The 10938-nt window shown below is 36.5% G+C and overlaps 2 pseudogenes; both read left to right on the top strand.

Annotated features, from left to right (window-relative positions):
- LOC110265368 lies at positions 4251–6367 on the top strand (annotated as a pseudogene).
- On the top strand, positions 6688–10365 carry LOC107611548 (annotated as a pseudogene).

Raw genomic sequence — 10938 nt, 5'->3', positions numbered from 1 at the left:
TAGTATCAACGCTTCTATGACTTAAAAATATAAAGTTTTTTTGGATAATTTTGTTAACTGAAATGTATTTTTCATGGATAATAGTAAAAAAATATTTTTATTTTTTATTTTGTATAGATTTGTCAGCATTCTAAATATTTAATGATAGAAATTATAGTTTATCCCAAATAAAAAGAGAAAGAAAGCTTAAGCAAAACTTCATGTAAACCCAAAAAGAAATTATTGCAGAAGAAAAAAAAAAGTAGTTTCCTAATTGAAGCTCTGGTTTCCTACATGAAATTGTTAGTGTTTTTGGAGAGTTCTGCAACTAACGATTCCAAGTCAGAAAGGTTTTTGAGAGGACAAGGATGCATGGTATGATTGCGAGGACTGAAACTGATGGTTGTTGTTATGGAAATTATTCTGATTGAAATTACCTTGAGGAGAATTGTTGTTGAAATTTGGTTGCATCTATGGTTGATTTTTCCATTCAAATTTGGGTGATTCCTCCACCCCGAATTATAAGTCTTGAAAAAAAAATCAATTATTGGGAGTCTAGATACATTGCCCATGTAATTGACCTGTTTAAAAGGAAATTGACTATAATCATAACTCTCACCTTGAGAAAATCTACCACTCATATCACAAAGAGCATCTTGGGTATTAATAGCTGAAACTTGTAGTCCACCCAAGTGTTGAGTAATGACATTTATCTATTGGGACATAGCTCTATTCTAAACAAGAATGGTATCCAAAGCATCTAACTCCGTGAATCCCTTCCTCATGGCAGTCCTCTCAGAGGAGTATAAATACTGGTTATTAGCAATCATCTCAATCAACTCGAGAGTCTCTTCAGTGGTTTTCTTCATATGAAGGGATCCTCCTGCATAATTATCCAAAGAAGTCCTGGCGACTTGAGTAATCCCATCATAAAAGATTTGCAATTGGATCCAGTCTGAAAATATGTTGGAAGGACACTTTCTGACCATAACCTTTTATCTCTCCCAGGCTTTATAAAGAGACCCACCATCTTGTTGCCTGAACGTCTGAACACCGATTCTCAGCTTGATCAGTCTTTGAAAAGATAGGAAAGATGCTCATGAAACAATGTCGTCAGTAGATTTCTGACTAAATTCTTCATAGTGCGTGTTGCGTGTGATTTGGACAAGTGTCTAACACGTTGCCTGAATGTTGAATCAGCACGTTCCATGCATATTATATTCTGCATCTTTACAGCCTCTATCTATTTATATATACACCAAAAATTTTCATTTCCAGCAAAAACTCACATAATTTCTCAATATTAAAATTTTTTAGCCCACCACAAAACTGTATGTAAGTAATATTTTAATATTTCAATAAATTGTTAATTATTTTGGTCAACGGCAATAATTAAGCTTATCTAAGTGTCACTTATTGTTTGCAAAATCTTTAGCTGGTATAAAGATCAAAGTTGATTGATTAGTTTTATGATATCATAACCAAAATTCTCTTTAGCTGGTATTTTCTTGTTACTAGTACTTTCTCCATTCATAATAATCTTCTAAACTTTTAATAAAAAAATTAATCTGTTTCAAGTATATTCTTTTGTATTAAAATGTGGTTAGTATATTTATTAATTACGGATAAATGCAAAATAAAAACTACTCTAAAAAAAAGAATAATTAATTGACAGTTTGATCTTGAATATAAATTTCTGCTCAAAAATATTTATATATGAATATACAGAGAGGAATAAAGTGTTAGAGAATCATTAGAATCAATTTAGATCAATTAGTATCGTCTATATTTATATAGTATATCTGTACATTAATTGTAGGATTCTATGTCTTTATTACTTTGATTCATTTAGCACCTATAAATACCCCTTGTATATTGTACCTTTGATCATAACTCAATAATACACTTTTCAGATTACTCTCTCAGTCTCTTGTTTCTAACATGGTATCAAGAGCTTAGGTTATTTTTTTTTTTCAGAAACAATTGGTTTCTAGCTCTTTTAGTTTGTCTCCTCTGGCAGTACTTTGTCCTCACTTTTCGAGTCTCTCCCGACGCTTTGGTTCGTCACCGCCGCCATCCTCGCCTTCTCCTCGTTGCAAGCTTTCCAACGCCACCAGATTCATCGCCGGAAACCGTCTCACGCGCCTCCACACGCCGCCAGAAGTCCCTGTCGTCATCAGCTTCTTCTCCTTTCCAAATTAATTCCACACCGTTGGATTGGGCCCTTGATCAACGGCCCAGATGCTCCCACGTGTCGCACCCACGCTTCTCCTCGCTCAACCTGCGACCGCTTCTGCACCGACCCACCAGACCCGCGCACAGACCCGACCCGGACAGTTGGTTGATCCGCGCACCTTGTCAACGCTGACGTGTCATTCGCCTCCAATCACGCCGCGCCACGTGTCACTGTTCCGCTGACGTGGCACTGACGTCCCTGCTGACGTGGCGCTTACGTGGCAGACAAGTGGGACCCTCCCTAAGGTTTTTTGGTGAGCTCTTTCCGATTCTGCACTCCGATTTCTCATTTTCTGCTCCGAAATTGCCGTTTTCTCTCCTCTCTTTGATCTTTGTGACTGCTATCATGGAAAAGCCAGATGTTTTTGCTGCCACCAACAGAAAGGGTAAATTCTGTCGAAACTGTAACCGTTCTGGGCACCTCTTCCCCGACTGTCCTTCTGTTGAATGTCGCACATGCCACCAGAAAGGTCATCTTAGCTACCATTGTTCACAGCTGTTCTACCGTTACTGTAAGCTCTCGGGACATTTAATTACTGCCTGTCCTACTCGCCCACCACGTCCTAGTCCACTCAACTCATCTTCTGTCTCTCTTTCTGATATTGCATCTCTTCTTCAGCGTCTTCTCTCTGTTTCTAGTAATACCCCTACTGCTTTTTCCACCTCTCCAGGTAATTCTAAATGGTACTTTGACTCGGGTTGCTTTAATCACATGTCTCCGTTGCGTAATATTTTCTCGTCCATGTCTACCACTACAAATGGACCTTCTGTCAATACTGCAAAATGGCTCCCTCTTGCACGCAACACACAAGGGTTCTATATCCCAGTCAACTCTTAATCTTCCTGATACTTATTATATTCCCAAATTAAACTTCAATCTTATTTCAGTTGGTCAACTTGTTGATCTGGGTTTTGAAGTCACTTTTTCTGTTTCTGGTTGTCGTGTACAGGATCCTCAGACGGGACAAATCATCGGGACTGGACGTAAGGTTGGAAGGTTGTTTGAACTCGAGAATCTTCATATTCCTCCTGTACCAAATCTCTGTGCTGCTTCTTCTCCCTCTACCCTCCACTTATGGCATCAGCGTCTTGCCCACACCTCCTTAGGAAAATTGCGTCCTCTTGTCTTTCAGGGTATTTTAGGTCAGGTTCCAAATGAATCTTTTGATTATATTTCTTGTCAAACTGCCAAACAACCTGCTTTATCTTTTCACAATAATTCATCTCTTGCTTGCTCTCCTTTTAATCTCATTCACTCTGATGTTTGGGGCCCCGCTCCCACTGCCTCTATGGGCAGAGCTCGATACTTTGTCGTTTTCATTGATGATTATTCCCGTTTTACTTGGGTTTATTTGATGACTAATCGCCATGAGTTACCTCAGATCTATATCAACTTTGCTACTATGATTAAAACTCAGTTTTTCAAGGTCATTAAGGTTTTCCGACGTGATAATGCTATGGAATACCGTGATTCTAAACTCTTAGCCTTTCTTGCAGAACAGGGTACATTGTCTGAGTTTTCTTGTCCTGGTACATCTCAACAAAATGGTAGAGCTGAACGCAAACTCCTAGTGATGATTCTACAGATTCTATCTCGAGTGACCCTCCACAGCCTCCTGTTTTTCCGCCTTCTCCATCTCCCGATGATTCCAGACCGGACGATGATTCTGCTCCTACCGTCATGCCTCCTCCTCCCGCTCGTTCTTCTAGGGTACGGAATCCACCTCCTCATCTTCTTGATTACCATTGCTTTTCTACTATTCTTCATCAACATGAACCTAAGACATTCAGAGAAGCCTCCTCAAACCCAAATTGGCAACAAGCAATGCAAGAAGAATTACAAGCACTTGAAAAAGCACACACTTGGGATCTGGTTGATCCTCCTTCTGATCAGGAAGTTGTGGGTAGTAGATGGGTATACAAGATCAAGACTCATGGCTCTATTGACCGTTATAAGGCCCGCTTAGTTGCTCAAGGTTGTACACAAGAGTATGGTATTGATTATGAAGAGACTTTTGCCCCTGTCGCTCGTCTTACGTCTGTTAGAGCTCTTCTTGCCATTGCCGCGGTTAAAAAATAGTCTCTCAGTCAAATGGATGTGAAGAATGCATTTCTTAATGGGGATTTGAAAAAGAAAGTCTATATGAAACCACCTCCGGGATATCCTTGTCCTTCTAATAAGGTTTGTCTCCTTCGTAAGGCACTTTATGGACTTAAGCAAGCTTCTCGTGAATGGTTTGACAAGTTCAGCACTACCATATACAGTCTTGGTTTTACTTCTAGCCCTCATGAGAATGCGGTCTTCATTCGTAAAAGCGAACGTGGAGTTGTTCTTCTACTTTTGTATGTTGATGACATGATCATTACTGGGGATGATGTTGATGGTATCTCTGATCTCAAGGCCTCACTTCACCGTACCTTTGAGATGAAAGATCTTGGTTCTGTCAGCTATTTTCTTGGTCTCGAGGTCATCTCCACCGATGATGGCATCTATCTCTCTCAGGCTAAGTATGCTTCAGATCTTCTTGCTCGCGCTGGGATTACAGATAGTCGCACTGAGTCTACTCCTCTTGAGCCTAATGTTCGATTTACCCCTATGGATGGCACTGTTTTGGATAATCCGACTCTCTATCGACAGTTAGTTAGCGGTCTCGTCTACTTGACTGTCACCCGACCAGACATCGCCTATCCGGTTCATGTACTTAGCCAGTTCTTGTCATCTCCTCGTACTACTCACTATGCGGCAGTTCTACGCATTCTTCGCTACATCAAAGGCACTCTATTTCATGGCCTTTATTTTTCTGCCCATTCCTCTTTGTCTCTTCAGGCTTACTTCGATGCTGATTGGGCTGGTGATCCCACTGATCGTCGTTCTACTACTGGTTACTGTTTGTTTATTGGCGACGCTCTCATTTCTTGGCGTGCTAAGAAGCAAACGTTCACTGCTCGCTCAAGCACAGAAGCTGAGTACCGTGCTCTTGCTGACACCACTGCTGAAGTTATCTCGGTTCATTGGCTTCTCGAAGATTTGGGTGCTCCTTAGTCGTCCCCTACTGATGTTTTTTGTGATAACCGCAGTGCTATTCATATCGCCCATAATGATGTGTTTCATGAACGCACCAAACACATTGAGATTGATTGTCACTTCGTTCGGCAACATATCCTTATTGATGCTGTTCGTCTCATTGCTGTTGGAACACTAGATCAGACTGCTTATATCTTTATGAAAGCTCATCACCCGACTCGTTTTCGGACTTTGTTATCCAAACTCAAGTTGGTATCCTTAGCTCCCACTTGAGTTTGAGGGGGGATGTTAGAGAATCATTAGAAACAATTTAGATCAATTAGTATCGTCTATATTTATATAGTATATCTGTACATTAATTGTAGGATTCTATGTCTTTATTACTTTGATTCATTTAGCACCTATAAATACCCCTTGTATATTGTACCTTTGATCACAACTCAATAATACACTTTTCAGATTATTCTCTCAGTCTCTTATTTATAACATAAAGAATTTAAAACTAAAATACAGAGTTGTTTATGCGATTTAAATTTGAATAATAAAGATATTTTAAATAAATTTAATTTTGATATACTGATAGTGTAAAGTAGTTTTACACATACATCTAATTACGTAATGTCACATCAGTGAAAATAACTACTTTTCACAATTAGATGTATGTGTAAAACTACTTTACACTGTCAGTACATCAAAATTAAACTCTTCTAAAATAACAATGGTTTATATTTATCTAAAAAATATTTTTTTTAAAAATGAATATTCATTCTGTTTTAAAATAACTTTTATTTTTATAATTTTTTGCGTACACTAAAAATTGAATGTATCTAAACTTATTTTGTATCTAAATACATTAAATTTTTAATGTATTAAAATTAAAGAAAAAAGGGTCAAAATTACAAGTATTTTAAAACGGAAAAAATATTATTTTTATTTAACTGATTTAAGTATAGATAAAATCTCTTGCCTCCATCCTCTAAATTAAGACATAAACTGATGTTATAAATTTATATGAACAAGGTTATGGTTGACTTCATGAGCAATTTGCCTAACATCACATTCACATTCACATTCAAGAGTGTTGATAGTCTCCATCGTCAACACCTTCTTCTACTTTCTGAGTTCTGACTCTATATATAAGCCATAAACTTGGCTTCTCCATTCACACGTACAACACCATTTGGTACATTCCATATATACTCTTTTCCCCTTCCAAGAATTTAACTTAATTAAGCTAATAAACGTCACATTAATTAGATAACATATGAATTATCATTTGCTTAATTAAGTTTTGGAGCTGTTGACTCTAAAATAGGGCGTTGCACTACTACTATGCACGCATTTTTTTTCTCTTTTTCTGCATGCTAATAATTGCAGTTTGAATTACTTTTTGCAGGCTATTATTGTTATTAGTATTAATAAGCGTGTTGTGTGGGGATTAATATTCAATGAGTCAGTGTACGGCAGAAGTTATAGCAGAAACAAGAAGCGATTCTTCTTCACGTAGACATGGAGGAGGAGATGATGATTTTGTTACTGATCTGCCATATATGCACAGAGTTGGAACTCCTCCTAAGCAATCACTCTTCCAAGAGATCAAGCATTCTCTCATGGAGACTTTCTTCCCTGACAAGCCCTTTGGCAAGTTCAAGGACCAATCTGGATCTAGAAAGTTCGTTCTCGCTCTCCAATCTCTCTTCCCCATTCTTGAATGGGGAAGAGATTACAACCTCAAGAAATTCAGAGGCGATTTGGTTGCTGGACTCACCATTGCAAGTCTTTGCATTCCTCAGGTACGTACGCAAAGATGATCTCAACTATCATTTTCACGTGAAATTAATTTTATGCGAGTAGTCACCAGAAAACTAATGTATTTAGGTATACTTGTGTAAATACATAATTTTTTAACATGTAGTCAGTGACCACTTTGTTGGTTATAACAGGACCTTGCATATGCGAAGCTTGCATATTTGGATCCTTGGTATGGATTATGTGAGTATCATCATGATAATTGATAAGTTCTTATTTCTAAGTAATTAATTTTTTCTGCTAATTAATATTACCTTTTTTGCAGACGCAAGTTTTGTGGCACCTCTTGTGTATGCTTTCATGGGAACCTCAAGAGATATTGCGATAGGACCTGTAGCTGTGGTGTCCCTCTTGCTTGGGAGTTTGCTTTCTAGTGAGATCAGTGACACCAAAAGCCATGACTACGTTCGCCTTGCATTCACCGCTACTTTCTTTGCAGGAGTCACTCAATTGGTACTTGGAGTTTGCAGGTACATACACTACTATGCAAAAGCTTCATTATTTTCATTCATATAGGCATTGTCCTTTTTGCTGGTGCTTTGCCTAAAGCATTGTGCATTCATGAATGGTTATTGTAGGCTTGGTTTCTTGATAGATTTCCTATCTCATGCTGCCATTGTGGGCTTCATGGCTGGAGCTGCCATTACTATTGCACTGCAACAGTTTAAAGGTCTGCTTGGCATAAAGGACTTCACCACAAATACTGATATTGTTTCTGTAATGCATTCGGTTTGGAGTAATGTGCACCATGGGGTAAATCTTTTCATCTTGCTTTATATTTATATATGTTTCAATATATTTAGATGATGAACAAGCTCATAAATAATAATTGTTTACTTAACTTCTGCTTACAGTGGAATTGGCAGACTATACTCATTGGACTATGGTTCTTAATCTTCCTTCTTATAACCAAGTATATTGTAAGAATCCCAATATTTTCCCTTCCCTAGTTTAATTTACTATGTCAAATACAAAATGATTGTCACTTTGATCAAAGTTATAATAATAATTTTTAAAGAAAAGTATTACATAAATAGCATGTCTAATAGGCCATGGGGACCATAATAAAAATGCACTAGCAGCTAAAAGTTACTTTTTACAAATATTAAAAATATACAACAGTTCTTAGCACATAGTTTATTCCTTTTTACAACTTGAATAACTGTTATATTGTGATAACAGGCTAAAAGAAACAAGAAACTCTTTTGGGTATCTGCAATTTCTCCTATGATCTCTGTTGTAGTACCAGAGCAGACGAAAAAGGCGTATCGATTGTAAGTACCATGATGATAATCTTGATTGAATATACTTCCTCTAAAGTTGAAAACAAAATTTAATCAAAGTATTTATATGATACTTCATCAGGTGAAGCATATCAAGAGTGGTGTGAATCCATCATCAGCTAACGAAATCTTTTTCAGTGGAAAATATCTAGGCGCTGGTGTTAGAGTTGGTATTGTATCTGGCATGGTTGCACTTACAGTAAGAAAATTCTGAAGCTGATTCCTCAATCCACATAACATTTTTTATATTTAACATAAGATGTTTCTAGAGAACGCATTAAATCTGCTAGGCACTTATGCCGAATTCTTTAAACTACTTCAGGAAGCTGTAGCAATTGGGAGAACATTTGCTGCAATGAAAGATTATTCACTGGATGGTAACAAAGAAATGGTGGCAATGGGAACAATGAACATTGTTGGTTCTTCATGGCTGGTTGTCAAACTGCTGTATCAAACATTGTGATGTCCATTGTTGTGTTACTAACTCTGTTGGTCATCACACCACTGTTTAAGTACACTCCAAATGCAGTTCTTGCTTCTATTATAATAACTGCTGTTGAAACCTGGTGAACATTGAAGCAATGGTTCTGCTCTGGAAGATTGACAAATTCGATTTTGTTGCTTGCATGGGAGCATTCTTCGGTGTCATCTTCAAGATTGTTGAGATTGGCCTTCTAATTGCGGTACAACGCAGATACTAATCTATTCAACAGATAACCATTTATGGATTTCTTGCATCTCATCTCAGTAGTGTTTTAAGCTGATCTCATTTTGTTTATGAAGGTGGCAATTTCATTTGCCAAGATACTTTTACAAGTGACAAGGCCAAGAACTGCAGTTCTTGGTAAGCTTCCAGGGACTACTGTTTATAGGAACATCCAGCAATACCCCAAAGCAGCACAGATTCCTGGCATGCTCATTATCAGGATTGACTCTGCTATCTACTTCTCAAATTCCAACTATATCAAGGAGAGGTAAATTTATAGACATTTTTAACTTGATGGGGCTGTATTTTTAATCATTCTTTAATTAGTTATGATCTTATCCACGTTGCTCTATTATTGTTTGTACCATAATCTAAAATGGTAAAGATTAGTTGCTAATATGATAATCTAAAAAATGTGGACTGTATCAATCAATAATGTGATGATAGTTTTATTAGTTTTTGGGTGGTTTGACTTTAATCAATGTAATTGTGGACTATGAATAAGTCAATTGATTCTTTTTTTTGCAGAATATTGAGATGGTTGATTGAAGAAGAATCTCAAAGGACAGAAAGTGAATTACCGGGAATACAGAATCTCATTGTTGAAATGTCACGTAAGAGTTTCTTTCTACCAACAAGTCATTATTAATGATAGTAATTCTGATGCATGAACTTAATTATAATTGACCTTATCATATTGCAGCTGTTACTGATATTGACACAAGTGGCATCCATGCCTTTGAAGAATTATACAAGTCCCTTCAGAAAAGAGAAGTTCAGGTATAATGATAATAATATCACAACAATAATAATGTTGATGTCATGTACAAAACAATTGTGATTGTATTAATATGTTCATGTGTGTTTATATAAACAGCTTATATTGGCGAATCCGGGGCCAGTTGTAATAGAGAAGCTCCATGCATCCAAGCTTACCGATCTAATTGGAGAAGATAAAATATTTCTCACAGTGGCTGATGCTGTTGCAACTTTTGGTCCAAAGGGTGTTAAATAAACATATCTGTTTCAAGATCAAATTCAAGTGTTGATTGAAGCCGCGGTTATAATTAAGATGCTACAAATACAAACGGGTGGGGATTAGTATAATATTGTTTAATATATAGTCTTATAGGGAGTTATTATTACTTTATTAGTCACCTTGATCTGTCTTCTATGTAGTTTCATTTAATTTTGTTTGTCTTTAATTTTACATATAGTCCCAATTAATGTATAGAAGCAAAATTACATGTTCTGTTTTTCAACTGGTAGTTGTGATTTACAATACAATATACTTTAAGGTTGCATGAAAACCAGTGAAGATTAGAATATTCGGCTTCATGATTTGGTGGACTGAGAGGGTTATAATGGATATAATAATTGGTGTGTGGGAGAGTTGAAAGAGTTCACTTTGCTTATACTTGTTGAACATATACTCATAATAATGCAATTATTGTATTAACAAAATGACATACTTCAATTACCATCATTGGGATATCATCATATTGAAACACTATAAGCATAGAGCATTATTTATCTTGTTTTTCAACCCTGTTTTATATTCAGATAAGTTATATTAATATTCATAAGTGCTCTATATATGACTTTATCTTAAGCATATTAGGTACTATGTTACACACATTATCCTTTGAAGTTGGAATGTTTGATTCATCAATTGTGGAAAAGTTAATAGTTTTCTTAGATTGGAAAGGACTCTACAGTCTACACTGTTATTATTATTTTTCTTTCTCCATTAATACTAAACTCTCGTAATAACATTAGGGTGCTTAAGTAACTCTAAGATCAAATTTCTTGATGAACATAGTTTAAGAGGCGCAAACTGAATTAAACCGTAAACCAATAACAAAGAAAATATAAATTTCGAAAATTAAAATAAGTATCAT

Source organism: Arachis ipaensis, chromosome B08, assembly GCF_000816755.2.
Source record: "Arachis ipaensis cultivar K30076 chromosome B08, Araip1.1, whole genome shotgun sequence".
Taxonomy (NCBI): domain Eukaryota; kingdom Viridiplantae; phylum Streptophyta; class Magnoliopsida; order Fabales; family Fabaceae; genus Arachis; species Arachis ipaensis.
The sequence above is the reverse complement of the archived record's forward strand: the minus strand, read 5'-3'. Positions and strand labels throughout refer to the sequence as shown.